We start from the raw sequence: 22,036 nt of genomic DNA, 5'->3' as shown, positions 1-22,036 counted from the left end.
TTCAGGAGGCACTAGGTTTTCAGTCACCAAAGTGAAACTGGCACCTGTGTCCCTGTAGGCCAAGGCCTCAACACCATTTATTGAAACTGTCTGCCTGTACTTATCCATTGTAAGGGGACAAGCAGCCAGTGTGGCAAGGCCAATGCCACTAGGTGTGACAGAAACTGTCTTGGGACTGATTACATCAGTTTCCACTATGGACCCATAAGTGAACCCAACTACACCCTTTGCTTGACTGTTGCCAGCAGTCCCACCACTAGTACCACTACTGCTAGGGGCACTAGAGCTTGATGTATTAGTGGTGGTAGGCTCAGGGGGTTTACCTGGACAGGACTTATCCCCTGGCCTATGGCCTCTGTTTTTACACACAAAGCACCAAGGCTTTTTAATGTGTGCAGGTTGGGAAGAAGAGGAAGAATTTGTTTTATCCCCACCCTCTGAAGAGTGTTTAAGATTTGAAGTGGGATCTTTGGTTTTACCCTTATCCCCATGCTTATCTTGAGATTTTTCACCATCTTTCTTCTTATTGCCATCTTTGTCACCCCCTGTATGAACTTTTCTGTTCACCCTTGTTCTGACCCATTTGTCTGCCTTCTTTCCCAATTCTTGGGGAGAGGTCAGATCAGAGTCTACCAGGTACTGGTGCAACAAATCAGACACACAATTATTAAGAATATGCTCTCTCAGGATCAAGTTATACAGGCTGTCATAATCAGTAACTTTACTGCCATGTAACCACCCCTCCAAGGCCTTCACTGCCTGGTCAATGAAATCAACCCAGTCTTGTGAAGACTCCTTTTTGGTATCTCTGAACTTGATTCTGTACTGTTCAGTGGTTAAGCCATAACCATCCAGGAGTGCATTCTTAAGAACTTGGAAATTGTTAGCATCATTTTCTTTTACAGTAAGGAGCCTATCCCTACCTTTTCCAGTAAATGATAGCCATAGGATAGCAGCCCACTGCCTTTGAGGGACATCCTGTACAACACAGGCCCTCTCAAGAGCAGCAAACCACTTGTTAATGTCATCCCCCTCCTTATAAGGGGGAACTATCTTGTGCAGATTCCTGGAATCATGCTCTTTTGCAGGATGACTATGGGGAATACTGCTGCTGCCACCATGGGTATCTAAACCCAACTTCTGTCTTTCCTTCTCTAATTCTAAAGACTGTCTATCCAAATCCAGCTGTTGCTTCTTGAGCTTCAGTCTGGTTTGTTCCACTCTCAATCTATTGAGCTCCCTTTCTAACAATCTGTCATCAGGGTGGGTGGGAGGGACATTTCTAGATACAGAGGTATGATGGGAATGAACAGAAGGAGACCTGTCCCTTACAGAGGGCACCCTAACAGCTTGGCTACCAGTATAATGTGAGAGCACATCATCAGTATGATGTGATTCAACCTCTGTACCAACTATGCTAGACTGTCTAGTAATGGGCAGGCTGAGAAGTTTCTTTCCTGAACCTTTTCCTGGGGGAGTCCCTGGATCAGATTGAGAACCATTAGCTACTTTTTCTACAGATTGGGCACTTATGGCCTTATCCTGTACTCTAAGCATATTAATTAACAGTTCTAAAGAAGGATTCTTCCCTACACTCAAACCTCTCTCTATGCAGAGACTCCTTGCTCCTTTCCAGCTAAGGTGATCATATGCAAGTTTGGACAGTTCAACTTTTTGGCCTGTGCCAGACATTTTTAGAGAGAGTTAAAGTGATAGACAAAGAGAAAAAAGTTTTCAGAACTTTTTGGAAAGACAGAAAAAACTTTTTAAACTTTTAAGAACTTTTTGAAAGTTTAGAAGTACTTTTCAGCACTTAGAAAAGAGTGAAAAGAGGAAATGCAAAACTTTTTGGCTATGTGTATATACCCTGACCTTGTTTTGTATATTTTTCTCTTATGAAAAGTACAATGACAAGAGTGGTAAGTAGTCTCAAAGCACTTATCCCACCACTGCACAACCAATGTAGGAGGCTGGACTGGCTTGTAGTGAGTACCAAGGGGTACTTGCACCTTGCACCAGGCCCAGTTATCCCTTATTAGTGTATAGGGTGTCTAGCAGCTTAGGCTGATAGATAATGGTAGCTTAGCAGAGCAGCTTAGGCTGAACTAGGAGACGTGTGAAGCTACTACAGTACCACTCAGTGTCATATGCACAATATCATAAGAAAACACAATACACAGTTATACTAAAAATAAAGGTACTTTATTTTTATGACAATATGCCAAAGTATCTTAGAGTGTACCCTCAGTGAGAGGATAGGAAATATACACAAGATATATATACACAATAGCAAAAATATGCAGTATAGTCTTAGAAAACAGTGCAAACAATGTATAGTTACAATAGGATGCAATGGGGAAACATAGGGATAGGGGCAACACAAACCATATACTCCAGAAGTGGAATGCGAACCACGAATGGACCCCAAACCTATGTGACCTTGTAGAGGGTCGCTGGGACTATTAGAAAATAGTGAGAGTTAGAAAAATAACCCTCCCCAAGACCCTGAAAAGTGAGTGCAAAGTGCACTAAAGTTCCTCTAAGGACAAAATAGTCGTGTTAGAGGGGAAATGCAAGGAAAACACAAATCAGCAATGCAACAACGATGGATTCCTGACTGAGGGTACCTGTGGAACAAGGGGACCAAGTCCAAAAGTCACAAGCAGCTCGGAGATGGGCAGATGCCCAAGAAATGCCAGCGGTTGGTGCAAAGAAGCTCTTACTTGGCTGAAGAACTGTGAATACTGCAGGAACGACAAGGGCTAGAGACTTCCCCTTTGGAGGATGTATCCCCCACGCCTTGGAGAGTCGTGCAGAAGTGTTTTCCCGCCGGATGGACGCCAACAAGCCTTGCTACACGCAAATCGTGCGTTTGGCGTTTTTGGACGCTGCTGGGGCCCAGGAGGGACCAGGAGGTCGCAAATTGGACCTGCAGAGAGAGGGGACGTCGAGCAAGACAAAGAGCCCTCACTGAAGCAGGTAGCACCCGGAGAAGTGCCAGAAACAGGCACTACGAGGATGCGTGAAACGGTGCTCGCCGAAGTTGCACAAAGGAGTCCCACGTCGCCGGAGACCAACTTAGAAAGTCGTGCAATGCAGGTTAGAGTGCCGTGGACCCAGGCTTGGCTGTGCACGAAGGATTTCCGCCGGAAGTGCACAGGGGCCGGAGTAGCTTGCAAAGTCACGGTTCCCAGCAATGCAGGTTAGAGTGCCGTGGACCCAGGCTTGGCTGCGCACGAAGGATTTCCGCCGGAAGTGCACAGGGGCCGGAGAAGCTTGCAAAGTCGCGGTTCCCAGCAATGCAGCCCAGCGAGGTGAGGCAAGGACTTACCTCCACCAAACTTGGGCTGAAGAGTCACTGGACTGTGGGGTTCACTTGGACAGTGTCGCTGGATTCGAGGGACCTCGCTCGTCGTGCTGAGAGGAGACCCAAGGGACCGGAGATGCAGCTTTTTGGTGCCTGCGGTTGCAGGGGGAAGATTCCGTCGACCCACGGGAGATTTCTTCGGAGCTTCTGGTGCAGAGAGGAGGCAGACTACCCCCACAGCATGCACAAGCAGGAAAACAGTCGAGAAGGCGGCAGGATCAGCGTTACAGAGTTGCAGTAGTCGTCTTTGCTACTATGTTGCAGGTTTGCAGGCTTCCAGCGCGGTCAGCGGTCGATTCCTTATCAGAAGGTGAAGAGGGAGATGCAGAGGAACTCGGCTGAGCTCATGCATTCGTTATCTAAAGTTTCCCCAGAGACAGAGACCCTAAATAGCCAGAAAAGAGGGTTTGGCTACCTAGGAGAGAGGAAAGGCTACTAACACCTGAAGGAGCCTATCACAAGGAGTCTCTGACGTCACCTGGTGGCACTGGCCACTCAGAGCAGTCCAGTGTGCCAGCAGCACCTCTGTTTCCAAGATGGCAGAGGTCTGGAGCACACTGGAGGAGCTCTGGACACCTCCCAGGGGAGGTGCAGGTCAGGGGAGTGGTCACTCCCCTTTCCTTTGTCCAGTTTCGCGCCAGAGCAGGGGCTAAGGGGTCCCTGAACCGGTGTAGACTGGCTTATGCAGAATTGGGCACCTCTGTGCCCAACAAAGCATTTCCAGAGGCTGGGGGAGGCTACTCCTCCCCTGCCTTCACACCATTTTCCAAAGGGAGAGGGTGTCACACCCTCTCTCAGAGGAAGTTCTTTGTTCTGCCATCCTGGGCCAGGCCTGGCTGGACCCCAGGAGGGCAGATGCCTGTCTGAGGGGTTGGCAGCAGCAGCAGCTGCAGAGAAACCCCAGGAAGGGCAGTCTGGCAGTACCAGGGTCTGTGCTACAGACCACTGGGATCATGGAATTGTACCAACAATGCCAGGATGGCATAGAGGGGGCAATTCCATGATCATAGACATGTTACATGGCCATATTCGGAGTTACCATGGTGAAGCTACATATAGGTAGTGACCTATATGTAGTGCACGCGTGTAATGGTGTCCCCGCACTCACAAAGTTCAGTGAATTGGCTCTGAACAATGTGGGGGCACCTTGGCTAGTGCCAGGGTGCCCACACACTAAGTAACTTTGCACCTAACCTTTACCAGGTAAAGGTTAGACATATAGGTGACTTATAAGTTACTTAAGTGCAGTGTAAAATGGCTGTGAAATAACGTGGACGTTATTTCACTCAGGCTGCAGTGGCAGGCCTGTGTAAGAATTGTCAGAGCTCCCTATGGGTGGCAAAAGAAATGCTGCAGCCCATAGGGATCTCCTGGAACCCCAATACCCTGGGTACCTCAGTACCATATACTAGGGAATTATAAGGGTGTTCCAGTAAGCCAATGTAAATTGGTAAAATTGGTCACTAGCCTGTTAGTGACAATTTGAAAGTAATGAGAGAGCATAACCACTGAGGTTCTGGTTAGCAGAGCCTCAGTGAGACAGTTAGGCACCACACAGGGAACATATACATGCACACCTATGAGCACTGGGGCCCTGTGTGACAGGGTCCCAGTGACACATACATATAGGCCACAAACCTATGAGCACTGGGGTCCTGACTAGCAGGATCCCAGTGACACATAACAACCATACTGAAAACATGGTGTTTTCACTATGAGCACTGAGGCCTGGCTATCAGGATCCCAGTGAGACAGTGAAAACAGTGACAAACACCCTGACATACACTCACAAACAGGCCAAAAGTGGGGGTAACAAGGCTAGAAAGAGGCTACCTTCTCACACCCCCGAAAAAGGAAAATTAAATTCTCAGAGAGGGAGCTTGAGGTGCTGACCGAAGAATGTTGTCAGCACCATGATGAGCTCTTTGGGAGAGCTGCCCTCACTGTTCCAGAGGCCACCAAAAAGAAAATCTGGCAGGAAATGCAGGAGAAAATCAATGCCCTGGGGGTGAGCCACAGGACAATTGAGGACATAAGGAAGAGGTGGTATGACCTCCGCTCCCGGACCAAGGAGAGGGTGGCAGAAAGGCTCCGGGAGATGAGAGGCACTGGAGGGGGACCATCATCTGTGCCACCACCCACACCCCTTGAAGACAGGATTGAGCAAACCTTTGAGCCAGAGGCAGTGTGTGGATTTGGGGACCTGGACACTTCAGAGCCCAGCACATCAACCGGTGAGTACCATGTGATAAGCCTGTACCCCTATCAATGTCATACACCACCCACCATGTACACAGGTGCATGCACAACCAAATTAGCTCCATTTCAGGGTAGAAAAAGCCAGAATGATGCATTATGGGAAATGTAGTCCAATAGGCAGTGCATAGGCAAATGTTTATTAGGAATTGTGCAAAAGATACTAGACACTGACAGTGTGTTCCCCATGTCCCACAGGTCTCCAGCAAGACACCCCCTACACCCCAAGCACCCAGGCCCAGGAGGACACCCCAGGACCCTCCAGCACCCCCACATGCACAGTCAGCAGCATTCCTGCAGTTGTAACGCCTGCTGCAACAGCAACGCCAGGAGGTGCCCCAGCAACAGCCAGGGAGGATACAGGTGCGAGGACAGGGCAGCCACCACTGCGCAGGCGTCGCAGGGCAAGAGCGTCTGATTTCCGGATTCCTCCTCCAACCAGCAGTGAGGCACATCTGCTGCGGGGTCAGCGCCTGCAGAACACAACATTGGGCAGGATCAGTGGGGTGCTGCACCGCATTGAAAGACAAAACCAGTCAAGCATGCAGCACCTCAACAGGCGGATGGACCTGATGTGCCAGAACACTGGGGACATTGCCTCTGCCATCAGGGAACTGGCGGCCGGACTGCTGGGTCAGGCAGAGGCTGGCCGGCGCAGGGATCGGCAGATTATGTCAAGACTGGACAGGATGGCCACATCAATCGGCAGGCTAGCCATCAACACAACAGGCCTGTCGAGGAGGACAGTTGGCCTGCAAATTGAGATGGGCCATTTTGCTGGGGATGTTGCCAGGGGCCTGGGACGTCTCACACATATCATTGAACTAATGGGGAGACACGTGAGATGTCGAGGGCCACCGGGGAAACACCCCAAGATAGTGAAGAGGGCTCCACAGTGAGCAGTGTATCTGCCACTGACAGTAGGGTGCTAAGGAGTGGGAGGCAGAGCACCATAGATGCGGCTGGGACCAGCCAGGCTGGCAGGAGGGGCAGGAGAAGTTAGCCAACAGCCCGGACAAACAAATGTGGCACATGGCTTTAATGTGCCACATGAGTGGTTGGCAGTTCCCTGCCCATGGACAATTGAATCTTGTATATAGTTCTTGCATGACATTATTAAAACAGTTATTTTTCTTCCACTTAACAAAAGGAGTGTTTGGTTAATGGGTGAGTATGGTGGGAGTTTACACGTACCGTCCAAAATATTGCGTAGCAATGTGTTCCCGTCTCAGTCTGCCTTGATTAGCTAGACTCCTATCCCCATGATGGCGGTGTGGTTGTTCTTGCTCTTCCTCATCAGGATCTGGGTCTGCAGGGGTGAGAGGTAGCCCACGTCTGGTGGCTATGTTGTGGAGGATGGCGCATGCGACCACAATTTTGAAGGCGGTAATGGGGGTGTATTGGAGGGCGCCTCCGCTGCGGTGGAGGCATCGGAATCTTGCCTTCAGGAGTCCGAAGGTGCGCTCGATGAGGTTCCTGGTCCTCTTATGCGCACTGTTGTATTGCCTCTCTGAATCATTGCTGGGTGTTAAAAATGGAGTCATGATCCATGGCCTTAGAGCATATGCACTGTCACCTGTTGGGCACAAAAGTACACTGTTAGTAAGTCCAGATAGTCGTGCACAGTGACCTGTGTGTATGTCTGCAAGGTGTATGCAGCTCTACCTAGGAGGTATCCATCTCCAAACTCCCCACGTTCCAGGCGTTGATGTATCCCACTATGTCTAAAAATGTATGAGTCATGGGTACTGCCTGGAAACTTAGCTACAATGTCCGTGATGACGTAATGGGCATCACAAACAACCTGTATGTTGAGTGAGTGGGTACACTTTCTGTTGCGGAATATATGTTCCAGATTGGCGGGGGGCATATTTGAATGTGTGTCCCATCTACACATCCAATGACCTGGGGGAAGTGGGCAATGCGGTAAAAGTCCAGCTTGGTGCTGTTAATTTCTGCCTCATTCCTTGGTAAGTATATGAACTGAGACCTGTGCGCTACTAAGGCATCTAGGAATGCCCTGAGGAACCTTGACACTGCACTTTGGGATACCCCACCTGCCACGGCAATGACCCCCTGATAGCTCCCTGATGCCAAGAGGTGCAGTGCGCATAGTACTTGCACATGCGTAGGGATGGCGCAGCCACGCAGAGTCTTGTGTTCTAGCTGTGGTTTTAGTAAATCTATTAATTCTAGAATGGCAGCGCTGCTAAGGAGGTATTTATCATAGATCTCCTCTTCAGTTTGCTGGAAAAGGGTCTGCCTTGTTCTATATATCTTCTCCTGTCTGTGGCCCCTCCTCCTCCTCTGCTGGGCTGCGTAGACTCTCCTCCTCACTGCTATCAGGTATATGTCCGCCATCTTGAGTGACCCAGATGCCTTCTGGGTCTCCTTTTATACTTTGGTAATGGTTACCACCTGCTCTGAGTTAGTGGTAAATGCGACTTGCAAACTGGGTTTTTTGCGACTAGTCGCAATTTGCGAGTTGCAATTGCATATGGGTTGCGACTCGCAAATTGCGACTCGCACATTGCGGGTCGCAAAAGGGGGTCGCAACGGGTGCGACTCGCAAACGGGGCACATCGCTTTTTGCGATTCGGAAATGGGCTCATTGCATCCCATTTCCGATTTTGCACTGTCGCAAATTGCGATTCCGCCCGTTTGCGAGTCGCAAACGTTTGCTACATCTTGCCCAATATTTAGTATTTGCACATCACCAAGCAGTGTTTGGATTTGTTTTAAACCTCTAAAAATATTTTATTCACCACACAAAATTAAAACAATGTGCCTGTCTGAAGACTGAAATATATTCTGAAATCTGTGTAAGGTTCACTTATTTGTTATTTCAATGTTGTGTTAGAAAAAAAGCCTGACATCTTACAAACTTTAATTTCACACGCGTTGCACAGCATGATTTTCACACAGTTCACTTCCTTGAATTTCACTGAGAAAAAGAAAAGTAAATGTTTCAAGACAAACTGACTTTTGACCTCTGTCTCTGAATGCAGAGTAAACGTTGACAAGATGAATACAAGATTTAGAGGCATCTATATTGCTTGCCAGAACGGGTGAGTAGGCTGTAAAAATAATTGTTCATGATGAAATCTCATTTGCCATAGTCAGTGGGCAAGTAGATATCTTGAGGCCTGCTTCAGGGGGTTGCTTCTTGGGAAAGGCATTAAGGGCCATATGTACGAACACTTTTTCCCATAGACACAGAATGGGTAAAAACCTTTGCTACATCTGGCCCTAAAGATCTTAATGCAAAGCCTGGCCCATTTAGAATAGGTCTGCTTCTGCACTGCTCTACATTTCTTCGTACCAAGAAACCCCAGAAAAAATTGGTCGTCCACAAGGAACTCATATGTGCGGTCAAGGTAGAACACAACGCTCTTTTTGGATCCAAGCGGTGGAGTCGCTCCTCTTCTTTAGAGGGATGTGGAGGAGTGTAAAAGGTAAGCAGTGTGATGGATTGGCCTACGTGAAATAGAGTGACCAGTTTTGTGAGAAAGGAGGATCTTGTACGAAGCACCACTTTGTCAGGATAGATCGAGAGGTAAGGCGGCTTCGATGACGAGGCCTGCAGCTCACTCACTCTTCGAGGAGATGGAATTGCCTGAGAAAAGCTATTTTATTTGTAGGGAGACTGAATGGACAGTTGTGGAAAGGCTGGAACGGAGCACACACTAAGAATGTTAAGAGCAGATTGAAGTCCCACTGAGGAATAATGAATTTGGAAGTAGGGAAAAGATGGACAAGAGCTTTTTGGAACATATTTACAATAAGGGACTTGGAAAGGGATGTGGCAGAAAGAGCCAAAAGATATACTTTAATAGTGCCCAGAGCAGAGTCCTGCTGGGAAAGGGAGAGAATGAAGAGGAGGACTGTAGAAAGGGGAGCAGAGAGGGGATCAATGTCTTTTTCTAGACATTATGCCACCAATTTTGTACAACAGCACGCATACACTGTCTTGGAGTGAAGCCTGGCTGCCATGATCACGTAGCAGACTTTGGGAGGAAGGTTGAAATCTCAACTTTAAGCCTCCGTCTCCATGCAAGGAGGCAAAGACTGGCTGCTGCAACAGAGGATACTCCTGAATTGGCAGCATGATCAGACGACCAGTTGACATGGTCAATATAACAGACACTCTGTGCCCAGCCTGGAGCCACAAGGATGATTTGGGCCAAGTAATTCTTGAGAACTGTGGGCAGGATTGGTATGGGCAGAAATGCATACAGGAGGCCTGTGCTCCACTTGAGAAGATAAGCATCTGAGCCATAGCCATTTTGAAAACTCCAGGGTGCAGATCTGCTGACATTCTGCATTCTCGGCGAATGCTAACTGATGTAATCAAGGCTCTCACCATTGTTGAAATTGAACTTGCGCCCCCTCTAGGTAGAGATGCTGTTCACGATCCTTTAGACCTTGACAGTTGAGTTACTCGGCCCTGGCATTCAGAGAGCCCTCCACCACCTGGATGCACATGGTGTTAAGAAGGCATATTAGGAGGACTTAGAGACTGCAGCTGTCAGGGGGTGGCACACTGAACAGACTGCTGACCGCCAGACCCACGAGGTCTCTGGGTACCACGCTCTGAGATAGAGAGGCTGGGAAGCACACACAGCGCAGGGGTTGGGAGGGAATTTGCACAGCTGGAACCCACTTCTGTAGCCACGTCAGAGGATTGAGAGCGACTTGAGGCCATAGAATGGCCCAAGGACTTGGGCTTAGCCCGACTGTCCTTAAAGCGCTCATGCTTCAAATCATCTCCCTGACACCAGCACTTCTACTTTTGCTTCGAAAGTGTGAAAACCCAATTACTAACCAAGTTATTGAAAAAGGGCATGGGACACAATATCTTGCATAATGTTTATTTTCACATCTTATAGTAAATATGTGAAACCATCACAATACAAGATAAAGTCCTGTATCCACTTTTCAAAAGTATTGGTTAAGATACAAGTTACTAATTGAGTTTGCATATTATCAAAGCAATTAGAAATGTTATTGAATAGGTCCCACATGACATTTGTTTGACTTATTACACAGACTGTGGTTCTTGTGGTCAATCGGGGTTGTCCTTGTTTACTATACATATGTTCTCTAAAAAGAACTTAAAAATCATGTCAAGTCTTTAAAGTTTTGCCACACAAGGTACTCTGTGACAACATGGCATATGTTCCATCCGCCATTATATGAACTGTGGGCACTATAATCCACTTGTCAATTGGCAAACAGCAGACCTAGCATGTTCTGACATCAGATAAAGGTGTCAAGTAGGCCATAAACAAGTCCATGACTTCCTCAAGTAGTGGAACTAAAATGTTGTGGCTGATTGCATGGCAAAGTAGTGGCCCATGGAAGATAGTTATCCATACACAGACTTTTGAAAGGTTTCCCTAATGGAAGGTAAACCTCAGTCAATTTCGAAGTACTTAACTTTTGTATGATACAAGATACAAGTAGGAAAATACAGGTCTGGCTGAGATGGGAACTGGGGACAGTAAACAGCACTCTACAGCCTTTTCCCCTGCTCAGAGCAGACTTTAGAATGACAACGTGGTTGAGCCTTTCTAGGCGTTTCAGGTATGAAATCGCAAAGTGTCCTTTTCACCCTTGCTACGTTCTCCAGAACATACGAAGTGGAGGCTGCCGCTTCTGTAACAGTAAGACTTTCAATGACAGGCAAATGAAAGTGAAGGAAAAACATGAGACCTCCTGTGGTTGTCTGATGATAAACAACATACGCAATGTATTTTACCCTCTGGATTCGGAGAATAAAGATTTCAAGTACCAAGAAGTTTTATGACTCACAATGTATGGCTGAAAAAACTGGTTCTTCTTATCCAGTCTCCCCATAGGAAATCAGGTGCTTAGAAGATGAGCTGGAATCCAAAGGCACCTAACAGTGAGCTGGAGCCTCGGAGTTCTGAGCAGTATCCACCAACTGATAGGGAGTAATAACCGCAAGTCCTTAGGATTCACAAAACCCTTGAGGTGGGAAGAAGACTTTAGTATGAGTGTGAACCTCTGGGGTCATGTGTAGGAAGTTGGCTCCATATATACTATTTCAAAGTAAGAAATAGTGTGCACAGAGTCCAAGGGTTTCCTCTTAGAGGTAAGATAGTGGCAAAAGTAGATAATTCTAATGCTCTATTTTGCGGTAGTGTGGTCGAGCAGTAGGCTTATCAGAGAGTAGTGTTAAGCATTTGCTGTACACACAAAGGCAATAAATGAGCAACACACACTCAAAGACTTACTCCAGGCAAATAGGTTTTTATATTGAAAAATATATTTTCTTAGTTTATTTTAAGAACCACAGGTTCAAGATTTACAGTTAACACTTTAAATGTAAGGTACTTCACTTAGATACTTTAGGAACTTTGAATAAAAGCAATATCATATAGTCTTTGTAAAAATGGCAGCAAGCTATTTTCAAAGTGGACACAGTGCAAAAATCAACAGTTCCTGGGGGAGGTAAGTAAAGGTTAGATTAGGAGGTAAGTAAAACACGTACAAGTCTCAGTTCTGGGGCATAGGCTGCCCACCGTTGGGGGTTCAAGGCAACCCCAAAGTTACCACACCAGCTGCTCAGGGCCGGTCAGGCGCAGAGGTCAAAGAGGTGCCCAAAGCACATAGGCGCCTATGGAGAACAGGGTTGCTCCGGTTTTTGTCTGCCAGCAGGTAAGTACCTGCGTCCTTGGGGGCAGACCGAGGGGGTGGTTTGTAGAGCACTGGGGGGGGAACACAAGTAGGCATACAAAACACACCCTCAGCGGCACAGGGGAAGCTGGGTGCAGTGTGCAAAGCAGGCGTTGGGTATTCTATTGGTTTCAATGGAGGGACCCAGGGGTCACTCTAGCGGTGCAAGCAGGCACAGAGGGGCTACTCGGGACAGCCAATGGGCAAGGCACAGGGTCGCCTGGGTGTCTCCTCCTGTGCTGAAGTTCGGTTCCTTGAGGTCCTGGGGGCTGCGGATCCAGTGTTGGTTCCAGGCGTCGGGTCCCTTGTTACAGGCAGTCGCGGTCAGGGGGCGCCTCTGGATTCTCTCTGCAGGCGTCGCTGTGGGGCCTCAGGGGGGGTTGTCTCTGGTTACTCACTGGCTCGCAGTCGCCGGGGAGTCCTCCCTGTGGTGTTTGTTCTCTGGATCTCGAGTCGGGGGCGTCGGGTGCAGAGTGTGAAGTCTCACGCTTCCGGCGGGAAAAGCGCAGTCTTTGAAAGTTGCTTCTTTGCTGCAAAGAAGTAGCTGGTTTTGAACAGGGCCGCTGTTCAAAGGAGTTTCTTGGTCCTTTAGTCCAGGGTGGTCCTCTGAGGCTTCAGAGGTCGCTGGTCCCTGTCGGCTGCGCCGCTAGTTACAGGGTTTCGAAGTTGGAGACAGGCCGGTAGGACTGGGGCCAAAGCAGTTGTCGTCGTCCGTCTTCTCTGCAGGCTTGTAGGTCAGCAGTCCTTCTAGTTTCTTCAGGTTGCAGGAATCTGATTTCCTGGGATCTGGGGTGCCTCTAAATACTGAATTAAGGGTGAGTTTAGGTCTGTGAGGGCAGTAGCCAATGGCTACTGTCCTTGAGGGTGGCTACACCCTCTTTGTGCCTCCTCCCTGTGGGGAGGGGGGCTCATCCCTAATCCTATTGTGGGAATCCTCCAAACTCAAGATGGAGGATTTCTCAAGGCAGGGGTCACCTCAGCTCAGGACACCATAGGGGCTGTCCTGAGTGGTAGGTGGCTCCTCCTTGTTTTCCTCATTATCTTCTCCAGCCTCGCCGCCAAAAGTGGGAGCAGTGGCCGGAGGGGTGGGCATCTCCACTAGCTGGGATGCCCTTTGGTGCTGTAACAAAAGGGGTGAGCCTTTGAGGCTCACCGCCAGGTGTTACAGTTCCTGCAGGGGGAGGTGTGAAGCACCTCCACCCAGTACAGGCTTTGTTCCTGGCCACATAGTGACAAAGGCACTCTCCCCATGTGGCCAGCAACTTGTCTGGTTTGCGGCAGGCTGGCAGGGACTGGTCTCACGCTTTTCACAAGTGCACACTGCTGGGATGGGGCGGCCATCCCAGATAGTTGGAGATCAGAGGACTCTGGTGTCTGGCGGAATCCAGACTCCACATCAATTTCCTGGAGCTATAGGCAATCCGGCTAGCATTTAAAGCAGATCTTTCCTCTGTAAAGGGGAAGTTAGTGCAGGTGTTCATGGACAACACAACTGCCATGTGGCACTGCAATAAGCAAGGCGGGTGGGGTCGTGGACCATTTGTCAAAAGGCCCTGCGTCTCTGAACATGGCTGGAACAGCAGGGCATAACCCTGGTGGTTGAACAATTGGCAGACAAACTCCGCCATTGATGCCTAGCGGATTACGAGTGACATCTCCATTCGGAGGTGGCGCAAAAACTCTTTCTGCAATGGGGAGGGCCATGGTTAGAGCTGTTCAACTTCCAACAGAACGTGCAATATCAACAGTATTGCGCATTGGAGTTTGCAAGACCGCAATTGTTCAGCAATGCTTTTTGATGCGAGCGGAGATCAGGCCTTCTGTATGTCTTTGTGCCCATTTCACTTCTGACCAGATGTTTCAAGAAGATCAAGGACGACGAGGCACAAGTAATCCGTGTGGCTCCAGACTGCACAGAGAGTCTGGTATCCCAATTCTGAAAATGAGCATCCATGCTCCGATCAAGCTTCCTCTATGGGAGGATCTTCTGTCTCAGCAGCAGTGGAGGGTTCTTCACCCGAACCGGTCCACTCTGCACCTTTATGTGTGGAGATGGAGTGAGGACAGTTGACAACCTTCCTCCCAAAGTCTGTAATGTTGTTTTAGCAGCCAGGCTTTCTTCCATAAAAGTGGTATATGCCTGCTGTTGGCAAAGCTTTGTAAAATATTGTACAGATAAGTTACTAGATCTTCTTTCTGCTTCCCTTTCTGATGTTCTTTTCATTCTGTCCCTTGCCCAGCAGAGCTCGGGTCTGGGCACTCTTGAGGGCTATCAGTCTGCTTTATCTACTTTTCTGCGGCCGCCTGACCAACTGTAGGCGGGTGTCGTCCACCTCGCCTACCGACGCTCTGACATGGCGCCGATCGCGCACCTCCTCCGTCCCCGTCCAGCGTCACCAAGGAGACGCGTGGGGGCGGAGCACCCTGTCGGCACCGGACTTCCGGGTTGCCGCACCAGAAGAACGCGAGGACGCCAGAATAAAGGGAGACGCCGAATGCGGTATAACGAACGCCGGTGAAGAGGAAGACGTGGAGGAAACAACAGAACAGGGAGAGAAGACGACCGGAACGAGTGACGAGGAGCAGAAACCCAGCCCAAGCAGTGGAGCAGAGGAAAAGCCTTGAGGAGGAGAGGATCCCAGCCACGACCCAGGAGGGTCGTGGCTGAACAAGGTACGGGCTATATTCAAGGGAAACCGACAGAAGGGGGATAAGGGGGGGTGGAAGGAAGAAAGAAGACCAGGGAGGGCATAAAGGGAACGGGACAACTGGCGGAGGGTAAACGCCACCTCCAACTAGTGTGGGAGGCACAACAAAGGGAGGCCAGAGAAGACCGAGAGGCCCTCCAAGCCACCCTGAAAAGTCAGGCCACTATAATGGCCAATAATCAACTAGTTCATGAGACCGCCCTTCAAAAATTGACCGATACCATTGCTGCCAGCAAGGTACATCCGAATGTGCCTAGCTCGGTACTACAAAAATATCAAGAGGGTGAGGATCCCGACTCCTTTTTTACGAACTTTGAAAGAGTGGCCTCATCAGCTCAATGGCCTGAAAACCGATGGGGCCAATACATCGCTCCCCTCTTAACAGGCACCCTCCAGTCCGCCTATCAGGCTGCAAATCCCGGTGGCACCACCCCTTATTTCGACATTGAGAAGAGTATTCTTGAGAGAGTGGGGCATGATACTGAATATTATCGGATGAAGTTCCGCAAAGTTAAATGGGGTCAGAATGAAGATCCACGTACATTTTACTACCGGGTGAAGGACCTAGGACTGAAGTGGTTGGGACCCTTGGGGACTAACCGCGAAGACGTCATTAAGGCCATCATTTTAGAGCAATATCTGGATTCCCTTCCTAGAAGCACCCGGAATTGGATAAGACAGCACCCTAAAATCGACACCGAACTAGCCATCGATTTGGCTTGTGCCTATCACCAGTCGGTGGACGTTAAAAGCCAAACTTCCAGACCCCTGAACAAAATACCCATCACTCCTCCTCAATATACAACTAGACGAACCCTTGAGGAGCCCGGATCCTCCCGGAGTACAGATCGAAACCCCATGCAACAACCCCAGTGTTTCAGTTTTGGGGAGTGGGGCCACATAGCCCGAGGGTGTCCAAAGAAGCATGAGGGAGTGGAACCAATGGAGATAGGGGTTACTCGAGGGAGAGTGTTGTGCATAGGGAAGGGAGATAAGTCATTCAAACACGCCCTGCGAATAAATGGACAATTGGTCACAGCCTTGATTGACTCCGGGTGTAGTCAATCAGTTATATGCCGAGATGTAGTCAAATCTGTAAAGCCCGCCACAGACCAGTGGGTGACTATATGTTGTATCCATGGGGACCGAGCTAAGTATCCCCTTGAGTTGGTAGAAGTGGAGTGGGACACCTATCATGACTTCCTCCCCAGGGGACTCATGGATAATTTGAAAGAAGACTGCGTCATTGGGACTGATTATCTGTGATTTCATGACCTCTTAGATCAAATACGGAAATCCAACCCTATCGATGGTTGGTGGGTAGACGCTCCATTTAGTAATACTCCAATTTATGGCCCCCCAGAACGAAAAAAACTAACCCGAAAAGAAAAAAAGGCAGAAAAACGAAAATATGCATTTAATCAAAGACAGGAGAATATAGAGAAAACAGTGGCCAACATAACCAGCGCCCCAGTGTCGTTTAGAGTAAGCCAACGCGAGGATCCCACCCTCGAGCACGCCTGGAGAAGTGTCAAAAGTGACTCTACCAGAGAGGTAGGTCCACACTTTATAGTCCATAAGGACCTTCTATATAGAGTTTCCACGACAGTAAATAGCGAGAAGAAACAACTAGTAGTTTGTGAGCCTTACCGGACTCAGGTTTTGTTCCTAGCTCATAACCAGCCAGGAGGAGGCCATTATGTCCGAGAGAAAACAGAGGAATACCTATTGAGACGTTTTTACTGGCCGGGAGTCTATGCCCATATCCGAAAATACTGTACCCAATGCCCAAAGTGTCAACTAGTCGAACCAGGAGCAACTAGGAGAGCCCCGTTACATCCCCTACCAATTATCGATACTCCTTTCAGAAGAGTAGGCATGGACTTGGTCGGACCTCTTTTACCATCTACTAAGGGCCACACCCATATCCTCGTTCTGGTTGATTATGCCAGCAGATATCCTGAGGCTATCCCTCTTACTACTACCACTACCAAAGCCGTTGCACAAGCCATGATAACATTTTTTTCACGGGTTGGTTTCCCAGAAGAAATTCTTACCGATCAAGGGACACCATTCATATCTGGGCTCATGAAACAGATATGTAAAACTCTAAGAATTACCCAAATAAAAACAGCGGTATATCATCCACAAACAGATGGTTTAGTGGAGCGGTATAACCTCACCATTAAAACTCTCTTGCGGAAGATAGTAAGCGACTCGGGAAAAGACTGAGATCAGAAACTACCCCTAGTGCTCTATGCAATACGGACACATGAGCAGTCCTCTACTGGGCACAGTCCGTTTGAACTAGTATTCGGGAGACAGCCCCGTAATTTACTATACATGGCGGCAGAGTTGTGGGAGGAAGAGAACAATGAAGAGAGACCCCTCCTAGATTATATCCACAATTTAAAGACACAACTCCAGACGGTCTGGGAGGATGTAAGACACCATTTGGAAAAAGCCCAAGAAACTCAAAAAAACTATTATGATCAGGGCACCAGACTGCGGGTTCTTCAACCCAACGATCAGGTATTGATCATGCGACCTACCTCTGAACATAAGTTACTGGCAAAATGGCAAGGGCCGTATCGAGTAATAAAAGCAGTCACCCCTGTTACTTACTTGATTGAACTAAACGATCACCCCAAACGGACTCAAATCTATCACATTAATTTATTTAAAAAATGGGAAAATCCTGGGAACAATAGTGGTCTTCCTGCTAAGGGATACCTAGTAACACCGACCAACTCATTAGGGCTAGACCTATGTCCCACCCTCCAACCAGAAAAACAAATAAACCCTTGTGTCAATGATTCCCTACCGGACACTGAGAAACGTCAATTACTCGAGTTAATACAAAAACATTCTAAATTCTTTTCCGAACTCCCCGGGCAAACGTCTCTGGTTCAACATCATATTCGGACACCCGAGGGCCAAACCGTACGCCTACGGCCCTACCGAATTCCCGAAGCGAGAAAGATTCTTATAGAGGGGGAGATAACAAAAATGTTATCTTTAAACGTCATTGAACCTTCCACGAGTCCGTGGTGTTCCCCTGTCGTCTTAGTTCCGAAACCGGATGGCTCTGTCCGGTTTTGTATCGACTTCAGAAAGCTCAATGAGATATCGCTCTTCGATGCATATCCTATTCCCCGGGTAGACGAGGTACTAGAGAAGATAGGACATGCACTTTCATGTCCACCATTGATCTAACGAAAGGATATTGGCAGATTCCCTTAGCCCCAAACGACAAAGAAAAGACGGCGTTCGCAACCCCTTCTGGTTTTTATAATTTCACCGCCCTTCCCTTTGGGCTTCACGGTGTACCTGCTACATTCCAACGCTTGATGGACCGACTCCTACGGCCCTTCCAAGAGTTCACTGCAGCCTATCTGGACGATATTGTCATTTTTAGTACAACCTGGACAGAACACCTACAACACATAGAGAAAGTGTTCTCCACCCTAGCGAGAGCAGGCCTTACCGCCAATCCTACAATGTGTGTTCTAGGGCCAACCCAAATAGCATATCTCGAGTATGTAATTGGTATGGGAGTTTTGCGTCCTCAGAAAGATAAAGTAGATGCCATTAGACGGATACCCCTCCCCAGAACCAAAAAGGAACTTCGTTCTTTCCTGGGGTTGGTGGGGTATTATCGTAGATTCATTCCGCAATATTTCACCATTACTGCCCCCTTCACAGATTTGTTAAAGAAGCAATACCCTGCCACCCTTCCTTCTTTTTCTCCTTCTCAACTTCAAGGCTTTCAATTACTCAAGGAGGCCCTCTCAACCGAGCCAGTATTGAGATGTCCTGATTTTTCTAGACCCTTCCACCTTTTTACCGACGCTTCCAACGTCGGCCTGGGAGCAGTCCTAGCACAGCCCGACGATCAGGGACATGACCACCCCATCGTCTATATTAGTCGTAAGTTATTATCAAGGGAAACTCACTACCCCACTATTGAGAAGGAATGCCTTGCCATAAAATGGGCGATTGAGTGTCTACAGTATTATCTCTTGGGTCGGCCTTTCGTCCTCTATACTGATCATGCCCCATTGACTTGGTTAGCCTCTCAAAAGGACACTAATTCCCGGGTGTTGCGCTGGTTCCTTGAACTCCAGCCCTTTACCTTTCAGGTCCGTCACATCCCTGGGTCCAGCCAGTGCCCCGCTGACTTTCTCTCCCGCTGCCCGGATTCTACGGTCCTATACCAGTCCCGTTCCTGGGATGGGGTGTGTAGGTGGGTTTCGTCCACCTCGCCTACCGACGCTCTGACATGGCGACGATCGCGCACCTCCTCCGTCCCCGTCCAGCGTCACCAAGGAGACGCGTGGGGGCGGAGCACCCTGTCGGCACCGGACTTCTGGGTTGCCGCACCAGAAGAACGCGAGGACGCCAGAATAAAGGGAGACGCCGAACGCGGTATAACGAACGCCGGTGAAGAGGAAGACGTGGAGGAAACAACAGAACAGGGAGAGAAGACAACCGGAACGAGTGACGAGGAGCGGAAACCCAGCCCAAGCAGTGGAGCAGAGGAAAAGCCTTGAGGAGGAGAGGAGCCCTGCCACGATCCAGGAGGGTCGTGGCTGAACAAGGTACAGGGCTATATTCAAGGGAAACCGACAGAAGGGGGATAAGGGGGCGGTGGAAGGAAGAAAGAAGACCGGGGAGGGCATAAAGGGAACGGGGCAGGTTGTTTTGGGTGCCGGGGACCGGGAAACCACTGATCACCTTCCTACCCTGTCACCAGCCTAAAATAGCCACTTGAATAGCCCGCTCCCTCCTTTGTTGCCTAACCTCAGTTAATACACTGCCTCCTGTAAGTCCTTCCCTCACACCCCCACACCTGTACTAACAGATCATAGAGATATCAAATTACCCTCCTACTTACCTGGACATATCCTCTTGTTTTTCCGAGAGCCCACGGGAACCAAGAAGAAGCTGTCTGGAGAACGCCACCTAAAAGGAAAAAGAAAGAACATTAAAGTCTCAGAAAAGCCACTCAAGCTTTCACCAGAAATCCTCCAAAGAGAAATTGGGAAGAATCACAGTCATTATAATTACAATCACCCTACTATAATAAATAAATTGTGCTTATGCCCTTATAGGGCCCTAAAATCCGCGTCTGAGTTCTCTATACCACTGAGCCCACCTCCCACCAACCCTCTTGGTTAAGTCCCCTATTGTAAATAGGTTTTTAAAATGGCTTGTACAAGTTTTCCCCCTACCCCGTTCATTATGTCTCACCTTGGCTCTTAGATTTCTGATGTGTGCCCCGTTTGAGCCACTTCATAACTGTCCCCTCAGGCTGCTCACAAACAAAAGAGCATTTTGTGTGGTCATAACATCTGCCCGGAAGGTGAGTGAGCTGCAGGCCTTGCCATTGAAGCCTCCATATCTCATAGTTTTTCCTGATAAAGTGGTGCTTCGCATCCGTGCATCTTCAATTAAATGTGGCGACCCCACTGTATTTTGTACAGACTGTCACCCTGCCCACTTTCTTTGCTCCCCTGAATCCCTCTAAGGAAGAGAAGCGAGTCCACCTACTGGACCCAAAAAGAGCATTGTTCTTCAAACCTAGCTTACTATTTTTTATACTTTAAAACTATATTACTATTTATAAAGAAATAGGAAGACACCTCATCATTGTTTCATGATAACACTAATTAAATATTGGACTCTCTCTTTAATAGCCTATCACACACCAATCTTTGGGCAGGGTTTCCATAGCAACCCACTAGAACCACAAGTTAAAACATAGCCCATATATTTTACAAACTGCACATTACTGTGCAACTGAAATGCAGGAGTTGTGCTTGACTTTTTCCAATTGTAACCATATCCAATACTACATTACATTTTTTTGTTTAATGCACTATCACAGACGTAGTTACTGTAAAAAAACACAACTTAATTGTAAGTTTCCACATATTAACACCATCCAATGATATGAATTTTATTTTTTGTTCAAACAACTCATGCCCTCCATTTTAGTCTTTCAATTTAAAATATCTGCTACACCTCCAGCCTTCCACCTTGAGCTATTCATGATTGCCTAAAGAATGCTTAGAGTGTTGATTCTAGGTCACTACTTTGTGTTCAGTGCTAATGAGTGTGCTATAAAGAGTGGCACTGAGAGGGAGCTTGATTTGCCAAATGTGGACATAAGTTTGACCTGCCAGAGAGGTTTAAAGTGGCATCAATTGCTGTCTTTGGTAAAAGGAATTGGAGATTTCCAACCCCCTGACATCATGATTGTTCACTGTGGTGGTAATGTCCTGGGCATGCTTACTGGGCTAGGACTGAAAATCCTGATGAAGGATTTCTTTGCACAATTAATGGTACTTTTTTTCTCAGTCTGCCTTGGTATTTTTCAACATATGTCAAAGGCAGAAATAGAAATGGTCAACCGTATTCTGTCCAACAGAAAAACAAATCCAAGAAGCAGGTTAATCAAATTATTTCTGCATACTAAGTAAACACAACATGGGTCTGATCTACAACAAACCTTTGCATTGCCATGGATGGAATCTATAGAAGTGAAAGAGTTCACATACAGACAAAGGAAACAGGGTGTTTCTCTCCAACCTGAAAAACTGCATTTGGCATTATGTGTAATTGTCAGCCACTGCACAATAAACGCAGTCTCTTTTCAGAGCCAGCCTATTTCCCCAAACACTAGTATTTTAATTTTTTTTCAATTTAAAATTTACAAATATGTTGTGAATACGCGAAACAAAAGCAGACATTCAATGCACACCACCACATTTAAAATGCACATTAAATGATTGTTTCTTACCAACAATGCTTCAATATCAGTGGTTCTGTGAGCGTGCACGAGTACCTCACTTGGTCTGTAAGTGCATGCATGAAGCTGAGTGGTTCTGTGAGTAGGTGCATGAGCCTACGAGTCGATGTGTGTGCAAAAGTTGACAAGTGTGTCTGTCAGTGCGTGCATGAGTGTTGGAGTGGGTTTGTGTGTGCATTATTCTCTGTG

General features: G+C 47.9%; 1 long non-coding RNA gene across 2 annotated transcripts in view; it reads right to left on the bottom strand.

The window, feature by feature from the left end:
• The window catches only part of LOC138282305 (uncharacterized), an 85,888-nt gene that overhangs the window by 26,316 nt on the left and 37,536 nt on the right, over positions 1-22,036 (bottom strand). The window contains exons 2-3 of one of the 2 annotated variants that reach the window (XR_011200910.1): positions 19,931-19,998; positions 7,064-7,199 (exon numbers count right to left, since the gene is read on the bottom strand). This is a non-coding gene — a long non-coding RNA (uncharacterized lncRNA). Of the gene's footprint in view, positions 1-7,063; positions 7,200-19,930; positions 19,999-22,036 lie in introns of those variants that run through there. The other variant, XR_011200909.1, reaches the window with a different exon arrangement.

The sequence above is a fragment of the Pleurodeles waltl genome, unplaced genomic scaffold (genome assembly GCF_031143425.1).
Source record: "Pleurodeles waltl isolate 20211129_DDA unplaced genomic scaffold, aPleWal1.hap1.20221129 scaffold_97, whole genome shotgun sequence".
In the NCBI taxonomy this organism is placed as follows: domain Eukaryota; kingdom Metazoa; phylum Chordata; class Amphibia; order Caudata; family Salamandridae; genus Pleurodeles; species Pleurodeles waltl.
The sequence above is the reverse complement of the archived record's forward strand: the minus strand, read 5'-3'. Positions and strand labels throughout refer to the sequence as shown.